At 36.5% G+C, this 20585-nt stretch overlaps 4 long non-coding RNA genes across 4 annotated transcripts; all 4 read left to right on the forward strand.

Moving 5' to 3' along the window:
* Positions 1–7539: 7539 nt before the first annotated feature.
* On the forward strand, positions 7540–8362 carry LOC129740172 (uncharacterized). The gene is made up of 3 exons (XR_008736132.1): positions 7540–7968; positions 8044–8137; positions 8198–8362. It is a non-coding gene; the product is annotated as an uncharacterized LOC129740172 (long non-coding RNA).
* A 2-nt stretch (positions 8363–8364) lies between these two features.
* On the forward strand, positions 8365–9296 carry LOC129740173 (uncharacterized). The gene is made up of 3 exons (XR_008736133.1): positions 8365–8588; positions 8701–9069; positions 9128–9296. It is a non-coding gene; the product is annotated as an uncharacterized LOC129740173 (long non-coding RNA).
* A 286-nt stretch (positions 9297–9582) lies between these two features.
* Positions 9583–10812, forward strand: LOC129740171 (uncharacterized). The gene is made up of 3 exons (XR_008736131.1): positions 9583–9705; positions 10242–10423; positions 10547–10812. It is a non-coding gene; the product is annotated as an uncharacterized LOC129740171 (long non-coding RNA).
* Positions 10813–12197: 1385 nt separating this feature from the next.
* LOC129756334 (uncharacterized) lies at positions 12198–12702 on the forward strand. Its single transcript, XR_008739443.1, has 3 exons — positions 12198–12361; positions 12422–12522; positions 12641–12702. It is a non-coding gene; the product is annotated as an uncharacterized LOC129756334 (long non-coding RNA).
* The last annotated feature ends 7883 nt before the right edge of the window (positions 12703–20585 follow it).

The following is a 20585-nucleotide window of genomic DNA, read 5'->3' on the forward strand; positions in this document are numbered from 1 at the left end:
TGGCGATTTCAAGATTTAAAGTGGTTGATAAAGATTTAGATATAAGCACTGATGAACTGATGTACAAGCTAAGCCTTGAAAAGTGTGTAAAGTCCCGACGACCGTTTTGAATCAATTTTATGTTTTTTGGTTGAGCCACCAGATGTCTCCAAGGACACCAGAGAGAACTGTCAAGAAGTAAATGAAATGTAAACAAAACAAAATAACAAAGATTTAGTCAATTATGAAAAGGTCGTATCTATTTGACGAGTTTCGAGCAAATTGATGTTGAAGATTCGTTACACATTTCTGATTCGCGTTATCAAAATTTACGCTTGAAGCTGTTTTTCGAATTGCTTCAAACTACCAAGAGCAACTTAATATAAACAGATATGTTGCGTTCAAATGCCCGCTCAGAGAAGCCTAGAATCTGTATTTCTTCGTTGGATGGTTAATTTTAAGCTCAACTGGATAAAATAACTGGTTCGTCTGGCTTGTTCAAAGTTGTTAGTTAGCCTCTTTAGTAAAAAGAATCAAGATAAAATGAACCAGATGAATTTACCTTGTTGTGAATATATTGAAGCCGTCCATTTTTCTACGATGTTAGTTTATTAATTTTTGAGATCATATTCAGTTGCGCTCTTCCAAGAATCAGGTACTTCAAAAGTTGATTCGGCTTGCTTAAATGATAGCATTTGAAATTTTGAATACGTTTCAGGAATTTTATAATTCAAGCTTGTTTATCTGTCATTTCGTCAGTCTATCTAGTGACAACATTATCTTGATGCTATTTTTCTCAGCTGAAATTTATTCGTAGTTCATCTAATTATATAGAGCAATTCTAGAGTTTGTTTTGATTAGGTCGTATGAGCCACCTGACGTGTTTTGAGAAAATCGCTATTGAAGTTTCGAATTACGTTTTAAATTCTCACTTTGTGAGTGTTGCCCGAATCCGTCTGAGAATTTGGAATCCAACATATAAAAGGGCTTAGAACATTCCGATGTACTTAAATTATTTAAGTGATTAACCAGGTGAGTTTGCGGTGGAGATGGTTAGAACGATAGGGATTTTGATTGTGGTTTGTGACTTGCAACTTGTAAGGAAGGTTGTCAATAGCCATTAGCTTCCATGTTGTTTTAAATTGACGATGAAATTTCTAACAAAACTTGTCGAAGCAAGAGAGGATAAACGTTCAGTATGATTGAGAACGGAGAGAGAGCAAGATAATGATAATGTGTTTGTGATACCGAACGAATCCGAGAGGTTCATGAAAATGTGGAGAAAACGGAAGTGTTGGAAAGGATGCAAACTGTTGGTTGCGTTGGTTGAAGGAAAGTCGAACTTAATTTATACAATGAACATATGGTTGGAAAACAAAATGAAATGAATGAGGAAAAACAAACCATTCGAAGTGAGAAGTGAGACTGCTGGTCTGATATTAACTGTTGGTTAATAAAGAACAAAAATTGAGGAGAGGAGAAACTGTTGGTTTCTTGAGTTGAGCGACTGTTGGTTGGCTCGGTTACGGTACAAATTTTGAATTCGATTTTAACAGTTTGTTTCACTGAAATGAAATCAACTGCTGGTTGATTGGAAGCGGCTGGTATGCACAATTTAACTGCTGGTTAAAATTGGATTTCAAGCTGTCAGCAAACGAGTTTATTATAAAAACGAACCACTATCTTAAATCCGAAAAGATTTGAAACTGTTGGTTTCACAATTCGAATTCAACTGCTAGTTGAAACTAAATTAAGAATGATTAAGCTGCTGGCTTATGGATTTTGTTTGACTGTTGGTTGAAACTAAGTTTGAATCATGTGTGTTGAAAAAGTATAGGAGAGAGCACTACAAAACTGTATGTTTTGAGATTTGTTATGGTTATGCTTCCAAAAAAAAAAGTAATAATTAGTCCGTCTAGGGTCTAATGGAGTTTTGAAAGTCGGCGAAGTGTTTTATTATCACAATAATGTTTATTGAAATGTGAACGAGTTATGCTCATGAATGATTTATATTGAAGTATTGTCAATGCAGGTAAAATCCGAAGTTTTGACGATGGTGATTGGAAACCTGGTCAATTGGCAGTTAACCCAGCAAACACCTCGGAAATGGAACATCCATTGTTTTGTGTGGTTCCGATTCTTGGGAGATGTTTGGTTGACATGAAATGCCGCCGGCTCTGATGTTGGTATAAAGTTTGGTTTGGGGACTAGGCGACAATTATTGTTCAATGGATACCTAGAAAGAGAGAAACTAGATGTTTATGTATGTTGGGAATTTGATCGTTCACTGATGAGAATACCATGAAAGGAGCTTGGAGCGTGTCCGTTTATGCGCTTAGTTTTGTACTGGAAGTGTACAAGATTTGAACTGGAATACGAATGAGCCTGTGGATGAGTTAGGTATCAACGGACGATGGTTTCTGTTCCTTTTTGGCGGGTGGAATGCAACACTGAGTGTGTGGAGAAAACGAATATAGAATCAGTATCCATTTGGTATACAAATTAAAGACAGTTTACTGTGGAAGTAGAAAATTGAGAAGCCTGATGGATAACAGTTTTGATGCAAATGTGACACTCTATAAATAACGTCTTATGATTATGTGTCTTCCATCTGCATATGCTTGTTTAATTAAGGATGTTAAATAAGGACTGATGAATACTGTGATATCAGATACGTTACAATCGAGGCGTTTCCGATTCTTTTTATTCCAAGAATGAGTTGACTAAAGATTACTGTCTTCTCTCTCAGAAAGGACGAGGCACATCCACAACACATGATCACGTTTTTCTGTTATTATGAACAAGCTTATTATGCTTCAAATCTCGGAAAAAATCACGAATGAATTACATTTCATAAACAAATTTTGTATTTGGAATGGTTTTATGAGACGAATGGTTTGATAATCGATAATTGATAATGATCATTTAAGTCATGGTTTTCCGGTGGAAAGTATTGAATGAAAAAAGGATTTGAAATCATGACCATTACGCAGGCGGCAGCAAAAGCGGCTAGCTTGAAACGCAGACACCAGATACCCAGACTGATCAGTGGCGGTTGAATCCATACAACTACAAATCGCCAAGAATCATACGCCATCTGACGGGGCATCGTGAAACCATTGTGCTTCATCAAGAAAAAAAATACACTCGATAATTAACAAGCCAAATGAAAACTATCTTAATTTAATCACCTATCAGTATTTGAAACTCTATCTAAAAAATTTCATTGTTTTCAATGTTAAACTGTTTACTCTAATTTACTGTATCATAAAAAGAGGTGAATGTTATACACACAATGACTGTTGATCGATTTAGATGAAAAAATAATACAAACGTTACGTTATACCGATCCTTAGTTCAGAGCCAATTCATTTTGGGATTCAGTTTTGATTTCGAATTCTAAATATCTGGCTGAGGCTATAAATAAGGCTATAAATAATTCATTGAGTTCGGAATCGTTCGTCTTAATCTCAATGGTTGATTTATTGTTTACTGCGACCAAAAAACAAACTACATAGAACTTCTTGAAAAAACGTGAGTTCCAATTTATCTTAACTGTTTCTGGGCTCGTACCTATAGAAAGGTTCGAGGACATTTTGGTTGGATTGAGTAGAACAAATGTTTAGACAATTAAAAAAAAAAACAGAATAATAATCGTGAAGAATATATTGATTTATTAACTTTAATTTTATTTGTCGCTGGAAGTGTTCGTGATATAATGCTGTTTCACTGAAACTTATATTTTTTTGGAAAAATAACTCCAGGAACGACCGTGTTTGCCGCCTGGTTATTTTTCATTGCTCATTTGTACACGACCAACAAGTGTTCGTGAGATATGTCAAAACAACTGTATTAGGATATATTGACAGTTCTACACGAACACCACCTTAGCAGGAGGCCTCAGCCCTAACCTCAAACCATGGGAGAACAGACTCGATTTTTGAGAAGGGTGCACGATAAACGCGATTTCCCGGTACTAATATCGACAAATTCGCCCTGTGGAAAAGCGACCATCTGTGTTCGTGTTTTGGTTTTTTTGGGTGTTCAGGGGTGCCAAGTGCATTGATATTTGGATAATAATTTTATTTTTTTAATTGCATTGTTATTGAAAAATCTTTTCATGAGTAATGAGAATTTGCAACTTTCCCGTAGATTTCTATTCGAATATGAAATTCAACGCATCATTTATCTGAACAAAATAACAACTGTCTGTATCGCACACTTAAATTATGTAGCGAATAATGTGGATATGTTTAAAATCATCAGAGCATGTAGGCGATTATTTTTAAAGTCAACATAGACGGGGCTTTCATTAATTTACTTGTTTGTAACTGTAAATGATTTTGCATTCGTTTAGAAGTTGGAAACAACTCTTTTTTAATCTACCAAGCAGTACATGAAAATATATTTCAGATGTTTTGAATTCAAAATACGTTTGCAAAAGATGGCTTATCTTCATCCATTTAGGGACGACCCGTAATGAATTCAAACGTTCAGCTGTTGATAGTTGAACCGCAGACACCAGATACCCAGACTGATCAGTGGCGCTTGAATCCATACAACTACAAGTCGCCAAGAATCATACGCCATCTGTCGGGGCATCGTGAAATAACTGTGCTTCATCAAGAAAAAAAATTACACTTGATAATTAACAAGCCAAATGAAAACCGTCTTGATTGAATCACCTATTAGCACAGAGAACAGACGTACAAGCTAGCCCACGAAACTTGTGTAAAAATCCCAACACCCTTTTTGAACTAATTTTTGTTTTTTGGGCACTTAAAAGATGATTTGTAACTCTTGAACGGCGCAATAGATGACACTGTTTGCAGTCAATTTCTAACGTATTTTTGGTGATAGCATTTGAAATTTTACACACTTTTTTGACGGTTTTTTGTTCGAGCTTGTACGTCTGTTTTCTGTGCTATTAGTATTTGAAATTCTTTCTCAAATATTTTCTCTATCGTTTTTGTCTTCAATGTTAATTGTTTACTTTAATGTATCATAATAAGAGATGAATGTTATACAAACAATGACTGTTGATCGATTGAGATGAAAAAAAAAATACAAACGCAACGTTATAGCGGTCCTTAGTTCAGAGCCAATTAATTTTGAGATTCAGTTTTGATTTCAAAATTAATTTATCCGGCTGAGTAACAGTATGAAAATTATAATGTCTGTTATAAATAATTCATTGAGTTCGGAATTGCTCGTCCTAATCTGAAAGGTTTACTGCGACCAAAAATACAAACTATATATATAACTCTTTGAAAAACTTGAATTCTAATTTATCTTAACTGTTTCTTGGCTCGTACCTAGACAGGTTTGAGAAGCGAAATAAGTTATTGACATATATTGAATAATTTTTAATGTGATAAATGTATTGATAAGTCCTTAAATCCTATTTGCCGCTGGAAGTGTTCGTGATCAAATGCTGGTAATTTCACTAAAATTTATAAATTTTTGGAAAAATAACCTCAGAAACGACCGTGTTTGTCGACCGGGTATTTTTCCCTGCTCAAATGTGCGTGAGAAATGTCAAAAAAAAACAACTATAATGACCATTTCGTGTGAGCTTTCATTACGTCGTATGAAATATCTTGAAAATTCACAGAAAATTGCTTCAAAAATTATCAAAACAACTTTGAAATTTGTATTTCACATATAGAAAATGTTGTCCAAGCTACAAATATTCTAAATGGAAAGAAGTTGCTACTAGTTTAAGTAAATTTTTGTTTTTTTTTTTTCGTAATAAAACTGTTTGTTTACATTTTGTTTCATACGACGTAATGAAAGCTCACGCGAAATTTTGGCATAATTCTGGACCGGACTGGAAAATTAACCTTAAAAGCGACCATGTTTTTAGACTTTTTCCCCCATCTTAATCCGTACACGAGAGCAAGTGCGCGTGAGAAATGTCAACCTTAAAAATCTTTTATTCGAAAAAAAAAATTGTTGAAAAATTGCACTGAATTCGGAATATTTCGAAATGTATGTTTCAAATCCATTTCTCTTTGCTTCCGAAATTTTTTCACCTTTGACATTCAACCAAATTCTTTGATTTAAAGTTTTGTTAAAACCATATTTCGAAAGTAATTAGTTTACTAAATTGATCCATTCTTCAAAAAACTATAATTTTGAATAAGGGTCATTTTAATGTTCCTTAACCGATGCCCAGTAAAAAAGAAGTAATTTCGCAGTAACTAAACTTATAAATCGATTTCAATGCTTTTCCACACCACCAAAACGAATTTTGAATGGAAAAAGAACAGTACTATCTTGATGCAAACGAAAGTCATTTTTATTTTCTTGTCGTTTTATGGAATGTCAAATATCGTATGGCTGTGTGAGTGAATTCATTTAATGTTTTGATTTTGATGTGACGAATTCACGTTTGCTTTATTTTACCCATGGATAAAATCAATTACACGTGCGATATTCAAAAAATGGTTCGAAATATAACCCAAAAATAATAATAAAAAAATAACTTAACAAAAGAACAGGAAAAGCTAAGCTATTAACTCTTACTAAACAGACTCGGATGATTGAGATTGTTTGTCAAGAATCATCATTATGTCAACCAACGCTTTTTGTTAGAAATTGTACTAAATTTGCAGGAAAATGCATCATCTCGAAGCCGAAAATATTTTTTCCTCAACTGCCTCTTCCAGTGGGCGGTAAAAGGGCTAGTTTGATATCCAAGTTTAGTTAGATATTTCGAAAAGAAGACATTTCTCGTGTGACTAAATTTTTTATAGAAAGGGAAGTTTTAGGATTTATTGGAGAAAAAAAGTAAATAAAAATCTGACACCGGTTTTTGTTGTAGATGGTGACTTAATGGTATATTTCGTTGTTGCGATTTTCACTAAGCTTCTTCTGTTAACAGAACATTACTTTACAAATTTTGTAAATATCATCTCTACTTTTGCTTTATTCAGTTTATGTAAACCTCTATAAATGCGGTAATTCGGCTAGGTGAAGGGTTTTGCGAAACTCTAACTGAAACAGATTGCTTATTTTGTTAGAATCTCGTCCATTCATCTGATTTAACAGTTCTAAACAGTAATATAATTTAAAGCCACATTCAATATACTGAAGTTTTGCAATATACAATTAGTGGAATGTTTTTACGATGTCATTTGTCGTTTTCTCAACAAGTCCAAGATCGTTTTATAACTATTTACAAATTATTGGATTTGTCACAATATTTTTCTACTCGGGAAACTTGACGGAGGTTTCGGGGTTAACGAAATCTTACAGTTGAAAGTGATCCTCACAAATGAAGCCAAAGATGTCATAAAAAGGTTATTTTTCAACCACAACGCAATAGGGAAGTGGTGCAGAAAATCTCAAGTTTTCATTCAATTTTCATGTATGTCAAAGTCGATGTATTTTATACAAGCTTTATGGTTAAATTCTAACCACATTTGGTTAATACGCTCCAATTAAAAAACGGTTCTTTAGTGGTTTTGTTACCGTCGGTAACAATGATATTACACAGTAAACTGAAATTACCGAGTTCGGTAATTTAATTTACCGAACCAGTTCTGTAATTTGGAAAAAATCGGTAATTGATGATTTTGACGTCTATTTTCTAACGAACTTCGTTAATCGATTCTTGAACTACCGAAGTTCGTTTAGAAACGTGTAAACAAATCGGTTTGTCATCATTTTTTCGGTAAAAAACGCCGAGTAAACTGTAAAACAATCCTGCTGTCATATGCCGCTGTCAAAACTTACGTCAAACCCCGTCTCACTCTCACAGCCGTGATTAGTTAATCGCATCTCGCTTTCGCTCAAGAAAAGCTAGTCGTCTCGAGTTTTCCCTTGTACGCGAGCGGGATGTCTTGCATCAAGCAGCCGTTGATCAGTTGCGAGCAAAAAAAGCGCAATGCACGCAAGCGGAATAGTTTTTTTTTTGTTTTCACGTAGCAGCATCGGGAGCTTCATCTTCATCATCACCCATCCCACCAGCAGCAGTAATCGTAGGTAAATTAATCATATTCATTTGTAAAATTAGTTTAAAAATTGATAGTTTGATTAAGCTCCAACTGCATTATTCAGATTGGAGCCGTTCAATGTACAGCTGCTGGTCGGTGAAATGATTAATCCTCAAAAGCAACAACTAGCGTTTCCGGACCAGTACTTAAATAAGTAGGTAAGTATCGAACAAGTAGAAACTTTTTGCAAATTTTGCTAATTAGTATTTTTTCTACAGTCATGGTACCAACAGTTTCATCAGCATCATTTGACGGGTCGCAGAAACACTATTTTTATTCAACCGGGTTGCATAAATGGAGGAACAATCCATCCGACGGACGAAAGCAACCAAGTCTTTGGTCACCCATCCATAACAAAAAAAAACCCTTTAATTCTATTCTGAAACCGATATTTATCCATATTTTTTTACTCTTGTCGTGTTCCAGACAATGACTGTTAACAGGCAGTTCAGCGCCGACTTCGGCTCCGATAAATATTGCCAGCTCTACTGACCAGACGAATCACACTAACAGCAGCAGCCTCTACATTAAAATGTACAGCTCCTGTGGCAGTTCACAGTATGTACAATTCATTCTACAATGGCAGCTACATCCCTATTTCCCACGACGGTAAGTTTTTATGTTTTTAATTTAAAAATTATCTCGACGCTCATTGATTTCCGTTTCGCCTAGAAGTGCAAAAGGAAAAATTGGAGTCACCACACTAACCACTTTTTTGCAGTGGCCCTGTTACTGATCAAATTTATCAATTGTTTTCGTGCGGTGGACACTTTGCACGATGTTCTTACGATTGAGATTTTGAACAAGGAGAAAATCAAGGAATCTGTTCATTACGAAATTATTTCAACCTCAAACAAAATGAAAATTAACGAGCCTATTGAAAGAACCGTATCGCGGATGAGATATAAGAACTTAAATATTCTTCAAAGGAGGTCATCAGGTTATTCATCAGAGTCAGGAGTACCTATATATCACTCTATCAACTGACGAACAAATTACACAGTTGAAAGCTGGTATTTTCACCTTATTGCTGTTTGGGTCATCGCCTCGGACACAATGCGGCGATAGTAACATTAAATCAGAAATGGAGGTGAGTTTTGTTGGTTTTGATTGAATTTTCGTTAAAAAAAAATGTGATCACATTTCAGCTTCTTTCCGGTTTTAGCTTGGTTCACCTTCTCCCCTTATTGCTTTGGCGAACATAGCAGGGCAGCGAATAATTATATTCCGGCCATAGTAGCAACCAAGTCTGGAGTATACAATGCTTTGATGGATTTCAATAACTCTCCGAAAACGCTGTAGCTCATCCAACGCTTCTGTCGATAAGTATATTCCTTCCGGGAATACACACAGTAAACGAAAATTACCGAGTTCGGTAATTTTTTTACCGAAATCCTAACATGTGTAAATCGTTAAACTGTTCGGTAATTTTTTCGGTAAAAAATAAACGAACATCGGTAAATCGACTCTTCATTTACCGATGTTCGTTTATTTTTTACCGAAAAAATTACCGAACAGTTTAACGATTTACACATGTTAGGATTTCGGTAAAAAAATTACCGAACTCGGTAATTTTCGTTTACTGTGCAGGCTAAGTTTCAATTCATCTACAGGAATACTAGGAGAAGTGGTGACTGAAATTTAACATCATTGTCATCGACCCTTTTTACTTGATGAGTAATCACAAAAAATATCATTGACGACTTTTTCCAAAGCACAGCCAGAGGTGAGTGAAGAAAATTACTTCTGTATTCCTAATTGCACATTCAAAAAATAACTTTGTTTTCAACGGAACATTTAAATTCAAACTTCAAATAACGTTTTCAAATTGAATTAAATAGAGATTGAGATTTAAAATTGAATACAAATACTAGAAACTCCATTTTCAATCTCAAAATTATATTCCGAATTGAATTCGAATTTTGTTTCTGATATCAAATTCAGTGTTGAAATTCAGATTATGAAAAGGATTATGAATTGAAATTTGTTTTGAGGCTTTGATTATAATTTTTTTTCTTCAGAATTTGAACTAGATTTCATGATTTTTATTCATGTTAAGTTGACAAATTATGATTCTAGTTTTAGGTTCGCCTTTCTGGTTGATATTGAGCTATAGATCGAAGATCGAATTGGAATGAAAAAAAGTTGAACTTTTATTTTTAGATTTAATTTTGGAATTTATTCTGAAAGGTTTCATTCGGAATTAAGAGATCAGTTTTTATTAACTATGATTAACTCTGTTTCTGCATTTTCATATTTCAGATAAAATGCCAAGAAGCACAGAGGTCTTGCAACCAATGTTCGAATAGAATGACCAAGAAATTTCAACTCGTAGTACTATAGAAGTTGGACTGGATTATTCTTATTGTGTCCAACTTCAGCTGATAAGTTTTAAAACAGTTTTTGAACCCAACACAATAAAAATATGTCTGCGAAAAGTTTATGTAAGTACATTCCATACATTTCACATGTACCAAGTGTTGTTTTCTAACTTTTTATTAATAATATTATCATAAGTAGATTGAATAATTTCATAAACACCTTGTAACCTTCATTTTCGATTACAGAATAAATCGCTCATCGGCTTCCGGTCCCTTCGGTTTCTGAGCCTCCATATGGGCCTTTTACACATTGACGAGGAGGCCTTTATCCTGGCAACAGTTTTTCCATCAACGGCACACACATTAACTTATTCAGTACCGGCATGGTTTCAGGAGCATAAAATATTAATTAAAGAAGAACATTGTAGCTTAAGAATCCTAATACAAAAATTACGAAGAAATCTTACTGAAAAAGGAATTGCGACTAAAGTATTTTCTTCTTTTATGATAAACATACATACATGAATGCGAAAAATATCGTACATGTGTTTATTTATTTTTGTTGCTTCTTTTTCAGGCATATGACAACATGCCGGGAATGCCGGTATTATTTATCGAAAACTGAAAATTTTCGGTAACTTTTACCGAAAGCCGTAAAGTGTTTGGTAATTTCAGCTTATGATGCACAGCGTATCACGCGAGATGATTCGTGCCTCTTATCATCTCGCATATTATGCGGTGTATAAGAAAGCTGAAATATAAAACGTTTCTCGGTTTTCGGTAGAAATTACAAAAAAATCTACAGTTTTCGGTAAATATTACCGGCATTTCGGTAATAATAACAGATATTTTAGCAAAATAAGCGGTGAAATCTTTCAAAATTATCGGTAATATTTACCGGTATTTCGGTAATATTTACCGGTATTTCGGTAATAACTAAAGATATTTCGGTAAAAACCACCGGTTTTTCGGTAAATATTACCGAACTTTTGAAATTTTTGGGTAAAATTTTACCGGTTTTCCGGTAATAATTACAGATATTTCTGTAAACTCTACCGGTTGTTCGGTGAATATTACCGAACTTTTACAGTTTTTTCGGTATAAATTTCCGGTTTTTAATAATAATTACAGGTATTTCGGTAAATTTTTTAGGTATTTCGGTAACAATTTCACGTATTTCGGTAAAGAATACATGTTTATCGTTTGACTTTACCGGTCGTTCGGTATATATAACCGAACTTTTATAATTTTTCGGAGAAAATTACAGGCCTTTCGGTAATAATTACAAGCATTTCGGTCCTACAATACCGATTGTTCGGCAACATTACGAGCGGTCACGTTGACAACTGTCAATATTTTGACAGTTGATATTATATATGATCAACAGAGTTTCGGCATTTTTTTACCGAAAAAGATCTGTAATATTTGACAGCTGTCACTTCTCTGCCTTGGAAAAAATTACCGAACGATTTACCGAGTTACACATGTTAGGATTTCGGTAAAAAAATTACCGAACTCGGTAATTTTCGTTTACTGTGCACATGTTAGGATTTCGGTAAAAAAATTACCGAACTCGGTAATTTTCGTTTACTGTGTACGTTCATAGATACACGCAGCGAAAAGTAGTACCATTGAGATAAAAAAAATACATCTTTGATTCAAAAACCTTGTGTACATTGAAACAAAATCCAATTTCCTTGATTCAAGTATATTTTATGTTGAACCGAACTTTTTTTCCATTAAACCAATGTTCCAAATTTTTGAATCAAAATATTTAATTTGAAATCAAAGAATTTTTTTTCGACTCTGAATCAATGTGGAAATTCATTGATTTAGATGAATTTTCTTTTGAATCAAAGTATTTTTTCGTCAAACAGTCGACACATCTTCATTATCTTCTGTTTGGTGAACGGGTTGGCGAGAAGTTTTTCCGACAATCAGTCCTGTTTATGTTTTGCGAAATCTTACTGCTGCGCAACAGCCAGACAGCACCGGAATCACGAGATACGGCGTAGGAAAGTCTCGAAAGCTTTAAAAGGACAAACGATAGTGAACTCCTAGGTAAGTCTTTCAAAATCAATTTGTTTTCAAATAAACCGTCAATCTAACAAACTTTTTCAGGGCAATCATTCATCCAACTAAATGCTTCGGATCCGGTCCAAGGAAACATCTGGCACCGAAACCCTGTTCGAATGGAACTGTCCGCCAACGAACATCTTTCAGTAAGTACTTTCCAGCTAAATATAGTTTTTGGTGAGCTTCATAACAAGAGAAGCATTTTTGTCATAAATTTGTATGTAAAAAATCATGTGTACATTTTGTTCTGCTCTTTATTTACAGATGTACCGGTTCAAAACTCCAATCCTGGCAAAAATCGATTATGTGAACATGAACTTACAGGGAAATAAAATGTTTTAAACCATAATTGATTTCTTTTTATTTCCAATAGGACGAAAATCCATATGTAGTACTAGAATTTTTTAGGAACAAGAAATAGAATTCAAGAACAAATGCTTTTAAATTGAAATCCAAATGCCGTTGAAATAAAGAAAAAATTCTCAAAATTAAACGAAAAGTCTTTTGAATCAAAAGCATTTTGTTATTTGGAACAAAGAAAAAGTTTTGATTCAAAGGAAAGCATTTCTTCGAAACAAAAGGAAATGCATTTGAATCCAAGGAATTTTTATTTGTCCCAAATTCAAAGGAAAAAATCCTTTGTTTTTGCGGCACTTTCCTTTGAAACTAATTTCTATTTTTCTGCGTGTAATACCCGTTCCTAGTCTACGATAGGATTTAATCGAAAATTAAAATTAAATATCAGATTGTAAGAGGCTCATTTGCTTTGTATAAAAAAAAAAAATAATAATCATAAATAAAATTGTATTTAGTAGTGATGTTTGATAGGATATTTGGAATAGGGTTTCACGCTCCGCTGTCACCACGGAAGGTAATCTGGCCGGTGTGTTGGAGGGCGCGATGCCTGAAAACACAACCAACCGGTCCGGTGAGTTGATGCGGGCTTCTTCCGTGGCCCGATAGTGACACCCGAGCGTGAGGCTATGTCGTTGGTCACCCTATATCTCCCAATCCTTTCCTCATCAGCAGCAGAAGCGTAACGGTTATGCGTCATCCCGGGACTGAAAACAAGACGTCAACTCAGTTTCCGGAAAGACGTGGAAGAGAGGTCAAACTGCAAAGGAGAGAATAGGAGAAAGAAAAAGGAGCTGACAGAGCGTCTGAGGCTGATGTCATGCTGAAGCAACTAGCAACGCGACCTACAACGCAACGTTCACACGACTAACCAGCTCTCATTTGATCTCCATGGAAATCGCGCAGAACTGTCATACTGGTCGCTTTGTATAGCGCGACCAATCTGATGCCAATGTGTTTTGTAGCGCGACTAGTAGGAAATCCAATAGGAATATTGTTTTTTCTCGATTTCAAGCAGTGATTCCGGGTTTTAAGCACAATAGCACGAAGATCTGTCCGAACTTGTGATAATAAACCAGTGATTGAAATCCTCACCAATTTTCTCATCAGAGGCATTCAAAATACACACTTTGAGGCCTCGCATAGCTATACAGGAGACGATACATATACATTCATTCAAACCTCCCCCCATGAGGAGGATCTGCTCTGAGAGACACTATCCGTTTGCTGCCCCGAACCAACTCTCTCAACGTTCGGTTGCTACATGATGCATGAAGAAGACGACCCAAGCAACCAAAAGTCGCGTTTTTACTTAACTCCGAACTCCGAAGTTCACATTTGGCTGAAAAAATGTATTACGGGAACTTCAGGTGACTCTTGTCGCGTAAAAGTTACTCAGGAACTTCCATCGCCCTTTGAAAGGTTAAACTATCGATAACGGAACTTCTAAGCGCTTTTAATGGAACTTCTTTCAAGAAGGTCGATAACGTTCGCGTAACATTCCAAAACGCACCATTAAGATACTTGAAGGTGTTTTAAAGAACCTATATGGGAAATCTAAGCGACATGTCAAAAATATTTTTCAAGAAGGTCGATAACGTTCGCGTAACATTCTAAAGCGCACCATTAAGATACTTGAAGGTGTTTTAAAGAACCTATATGGGAATTCTAAGCGACATGTCAAAAATGTCTGTCAATTTCTTGTCATGGTATTTGTTTTGTTTATATCTGTACTAATATTTACAAATGGAATTCAAGATTTTTTCGAATTTTTCTTATAAATGTTAAATAAGATATTCGAATAAATTTTTTGATGATGCGAATTTTTGTTATGATTCATATTGTGTACTGAAAGTCCTTTGAACGAAATAAGGTACCTTCTATTGACCAACCCACTCAATCATCTCAAATGACATTAAGTTTAAATACTAATCATTACAGTGGCAATTAGCTATTGCTGGATTGGTCGAGAGGCTGGTGAGTTTCATTGCAACCTACACTGCAAAAAATCCACATATTAGGAGTATGTGTCGGCCTATATAGATCTTTGCAATTTGTCTCCCATTTAAAAATTATGTGTCATTCTTATACCCAGGAAATATTTCAAAGTTGTATGCGACACATGAAAGTTATAAATTCCTACATATTGATTTTATGTGTGAAATGAAAACGCCTGAAAATAGGCTTCAAATTATTATTCAAAATAACATTATTTGAAATCCAGTCTTGGGCATATGAAAATAAAAGAGACAATTGTGATTTGTTTTCGCAATGACAAAACTTTCTTGTAAAAATTTTTATGAAAAGTTTCGTTGAACAACTATTGACTTTTTTGGTGGCTCATCATCGAAGACATCCGAGGTTCCATTTCCGAATTCAGCGTTCCATTATTGTTGAAAGACCATCCGTAATCCACACCAATATTAGCTGTGAGAAACAGATAGAAAAAAAAAACAAACATACGCTTTGTGATCATCGTAAGAAAAATGATCTTTAAGAAGTTATTTATAAAATTAACTAACCTTGTTTGCCTTTATAAGACCCAAAAAAGTTTCCTTCACCGGTACCTCATGTTTTTTTTCAATCGGAGCCATTTTGAAAGGGTGCAATATTTCAAAGATGACATTCATAAAAGTTATGTGTAAGTTGATGAACATCATCTTCCAATCCAATATAAACTAAAACTGAAACATAAATCTTATTTTAATCATATAATAGCAGAGATTTATGAGCTTATGTGTGCAGAAACATAATCCATAAGTGTACATTTTTTGCAGTGTAGAGAGCAGCGGTTCAATTCTCTAGGCGTGTAAGCAGCTTTTGTAATCAAAACAATATAATTAAAATCAATGAGATAGATTATGATAGACCGGCAACCTAGCAATCTGACATGTGGTTGTCAGAGCAATCTGTCAATTGGATTTTTTTTCGGCGCGTAGAAGTTTCTTGACATTCTCTTAGAAGCTGAATAGCGTTCTCTACAGCCACCTAAACGAACTTGAAAGTAGCTTTAAGAACTTAAATTTTGGGCTGATTAACATTCTCTTCAGACACAAACGAGAGCTGATTAAGCTTCTATGGAACCTTTTTAAGGGAATTCTGGTTGCTTGGGGAGGCACACATACTCATTTACGTTGTTGAATTTGAATAACTCCAGCCTCTTCAACCTCGCCGCAAAGGTTGAGGCAACAACAAAAACAACCGAACTTATTGCGTTGCAGGCCCGCAACGTATAGTGCAAAGAGGGGGGAGGAAAAAGAAACGAAAAAACTAGCTGCCTGCGTGCGGTTGCTGTGCAATAATAGCAATAGCAGAAAAACGTCGGGTATTCGATCCAGGCACAAACGAGGAGACTCGGGTTTGCTCTGCCTTTTGAATTCGGTTCCCTCAAGAATGTAACAGGAGATGAGTGAGAGCCATTCGTTTGGTTTTTTGGATTCGCTGCCTCGAATGTATACTGCTTCTTGAAGGCGGGCCATGTGAGAGCGTATGCATCATCGGTTTTGTCGTTTTCGCTGCCTCAAAGCAACCTTTGCTTCCGAGTAAAGCAGTGAGCGAGAGAAGGTTGATCAATTCATGCTCAGCAAAATTCAATCACTGTAATAAACTAAAAAATATCTTAATCGGCGAGAAAATTTTCATGAATTCTTAGTTCCCGCAAAAAAAAACAAGGAATTTTGTCGGTTCAAATTTTGGCATTCTTGCAATCCGGGTCGTGATTTGATGAGTTTTTGATGGCTCCCAAAATAAAGAAGACGATTCAAAGCATTATTAGATGTAGAGAAGTGATGATTTGTAGGGAATTTCAAAGTGACAGGTCGCGCCAGCATGACATACCAATGCGTTGCAACGCAATCTTATTGGAACGTTGCGTTGTGTTGCGTTGCTAGTTGCTTCAGCATGACATCAGCCTGAGGCTGAGAGAGATTGGAGAGAAAGATCTGAAAAAGAAAAGAGTTAGCTGAGGAGGCATTCTGTGGTGGAAAGCGAACGAAGCCAGACGTAACCCGAAAAAGTGCGTATCGCAAAACTAATTAAAACCGCGGGTGAAAGAAAAGTGTGGTAATTTCTCGGGCCAAGTCATCCTGCCTGAGCAACCGCCCAAGAATTAGCCGATTGATCCACGCGGTTCGGGTGATTGGATTGGCTACGTTTGATAGCCTTAGTCGTTCGCCAACTCCGCCAACCACACCGTTGGTATATACATTCAGCCACGTGTCCAACCGGATAATCCCACCACACCATCGAGGAAATCCGGAAGACCAAAATTTCCAACTTCTGGTTCCTCCCCACCGAGCAAGCCGTCGTCCATAGCAAACGACCAAACTGTCCGATCCACCAAGGGCAAAGAGGTCGCCACGTGTGTTCGGTCAATCCGTTGGTACCAACGAGCAGCCACGTCATCCATCCAGGCCACCATCCAAGCTGAAATACCAGGTAAACCAAACACCAATAACATTACCTGGCCCCAGTCCAGGGTCGTTGGTCCGGCCCCTTTCGGAACCCCAAGTTGCCTCAGTTTCAAGACCCTTTTTGGACCCCAAATCTACCAAAACTCAAGACCTTTTGGGACCCCAAGTCGTCCCGAATCCAAGACCTTTTTTTGGGCCCAAAGCCGTCTCAAAATCAAGATCTTTCCTCCGGGACCCCAACTCATCAAAAACCCAAGACTCTTCGGATCCATGTCTTCTCGGACTCAAAAAGGAATCATCGCAATGCAGCACGGCCGCACCGTCTTCCCTTCCCTTATATGTTGCGTGTCTAAAAAGTTTAAAGAATGAATAAATAGTTAAAATGTAGATTTTTTCACGATTCCTTTAATTCCTTTAAAAATATTGAGCCGGTACACTTCGGAAGGGTTGTCCTTGTTCCATAATATATCGTTCGTTCTCCCTGCAGTTGTTAGAGGATCACGTCCCAAGCACGCCGACCCTGGGTGTCAATCGTCGTCTGAGCTAGCCGGCCGTTTCACTTGGTGAACCGCGGAAGTTTTAAAAAATATTCAATTGCGTTAGATTTCTGTCGCAATCGAATATTTTTTCACCTTGCTTGGGGTGAGTCACTAATTCCTACGTTATTGTGATTGTTCTATTTTTTCTATTGTCGAATCTGCTTGATTTGTCGTCCAGTCGATGTTTGTTTGATCCAGTAGAGTAAATTTTGGAATAAAAAGGTAATTATTAAGCGTAAGTATTCTTTATATGATTTTGCTTGATTTTCATACAGTATTTCAATCATTTAGGATCTTGAAAAGTGCATCAGCTGAGACTTATTAAAAAGAGAAATGTGATTAGAAGTTGATTAAAAAAAAAAAAAAAGGAAATGAATCTAATAATGGAGAGCGATTTAGAAAAATTATTCTGTGAGGCCCGTATTGAACATTTGGACGGCGACGAACTTGATTATGAATTGGAAGTTCGAAGCGTTCCTTTTGCAAGGGAAGAACATATCGCTCGCAAAAGGAAAGCTTTGAAAGAAAGGTTGAAAATAGAAAAAGAAGAGTCTGAAAATAATAAAAAGATGCAAACCCGTGAGGCATTGCAGGAGATAGAAATATGTGAAACTAAACTAAAGGCAGTGTGGCTTTACAAATAATAAGGATCTTCCAAAAAAATACTATACCATACTTTTACACATTGGTTGTCGTATAAAATTAGTGAAAGCGTCCTTATCAGCTGATCAGCATACACAGTAAACGAAAATTACCGAGTTCGGTAATTTTTTTACCGAAATCCTAACATGTGGAGTTCGTTAAACTGTTCGGTAATTTTTTCGGTAAAAAATAAACGAACATCGGTAAATCAATTCTTCATTTACCGATGTTCGTTTATTTTTTACCGAAAAAATTACCGAACAGTTTAACGAACTCCACATGTTAGGATTTCGGTAAAAAAATTACCGAACTCGGTAATTTTCGTTTACTGTGTAGTATTTTGAACGATCAGTTGCACAGAGTTTTGTTTTTGATAAACAAATATTTCAATGATGAACTGACAGAACAAATCCCTGTCTCAGTATTAGAAGAAGGAGCTTTACAAGGACTCTTCGATTTAAATACAGGCGTAACTACAGCAGAAACATCTGAACCTTTGCCGACAGTCGATATAACAAATCCGAGGGAAAAAGGGAACAATATTGACATGGACCTTATACAGTCTCTTTCTCGTTTAGGATTGGTCAAGTCAGATTACTCAGACAAGGAAAAATTCATGCAAAGTTTATTGGAACTAGAAAACGAACTTTATCAACTTCGCGATTTTAAAGAAAATCATCAATCTAAAAAACAGTCTTCCGATGCGACTTGCAGACCCAGCGGTACGATCCCAAAACCGAATAGAAACGCGGCAAATGCAACGCACGCGACCGCGAGAGCCGCCGAGGTGGTAGTCACGGCCGGAGAGCCACCACAAACCCGTTTGTACGATTCATATCAACAGAATATACCGAACAATTCTAATCTTTTTCCATCAATCGTTTCCACGCGAATCGCGACTCAAATTACGAACCCACCAATATTCACTTCAGGGACACGTCCCAGCATATCGGGTGCATACGGCACAGAACCCTCGTTTCGGAATTTCGAACCCCAATGCGTTATGTCGGGTTATCAATATTATCCTTCGATATCGCCATGGCCCATACCGAATCAATTATTTCAACCGACCGCGACGTCACAATCTTATCAACCTATGATAGTAAATACTCAAACTGTACCGAATTTAGCGTCCTTTCTACCGAACGCTCATGAACATGCGGCCCAACAAATCCCTCAGTCTAGAGCTTCAATGATAAAACCCGGACCGGAAAGAACATCGTTAGAAAACACCGCGTACAACTCTTATCCGTTATTTCCCAACTTACCTGGAATGCCGTCGCGAAGCAACTTTATAAATGGTCGAGAAATGTCGAGTGCGCGTCTGAATAATCCGTTCCCGAACCCTCCACCGATAAACATTTGAAACGAACCGAATAATCATAGCCAAATGTACCCACAAGACTACGGACGCGGGAGATCTCATAGCCAACTTCCGGTGTCGAAATGGCACCTGGAAAAATATTCGGGAACCGATCAAGGTCTTAAACTAAACGAATTCTTAATGTTGGTTTCTCAGCTGGCCTTATCTGAACATATTTGTGAAGATGAGCTCTTTGATTCAGCCTTCCATCTGTTCTCCGGTCCGGCGCTCAATTGGTATATGACTATGCGAGCCGCCGGAAGATTATGCAGCTGGGCTCATTTGGTTGCTGAATTAAAAAGGGCGTTTGTACATCCTGAGCTCGATTCGCTAGTTCGGATCAGGATATATCAACGGCGCCAGCAGAGAAATGAAACGGTCCAGGAATTTTATTACGATATGGAAGGGATGTTTCGATCAATGAATTCTCCGTTTAGTGAAGCGGAAAAGTTAAACGTACTGAAAAGAAACATGCGTACGGACTACAAAAAGTTGCTACTATGGAAGCAAACCGATAGCCTCATAGAACTGTTAGAAGCTGGTCATTTGATTGACGCCTCTAACTTTTCTCTTTACACAAAAGTATTCGGTAGCGAAAAATCGGCTAACGTAGTGGAAGAAAATCGAACTCACAAGAGAGATTGGAATAAAAAAAATAACCCTTCACGAATCAAGAACTCTGGTTCAAGAATGGACAATGTTCCGGAAAAACAAAAAGATAGGACAAAAGGGAACCAAACAGTAAACTATCGATCGGAGATCAGGGGCAAGGGCCTCGACCCCAAAGATGATCCTCAAGTCGCAGGTCCATCAAGGCCAACTCGCACCTTAGAATCTTTGTTAGCTGCCCACATACCACCCAACCAAAAAGAATGTCTGTACTGTCGCCAAACTAATCA

Source organism: Uranotaenia lowii, chromosome 1 (genome assembly GCF_029784155.1).
Source record: "Uranotaenia lowii strain MFRU-FL chromosome 1, ASM2978415v1, whole genome shotgun sequence".
Classification (NCBI taxonomy): domain Eukaryota; kingdom Metazoa; phylum Arthropoda; class Insecta; order Diptera; family Culicidae; genus Uranotaenia; species Uranotaenia lowii.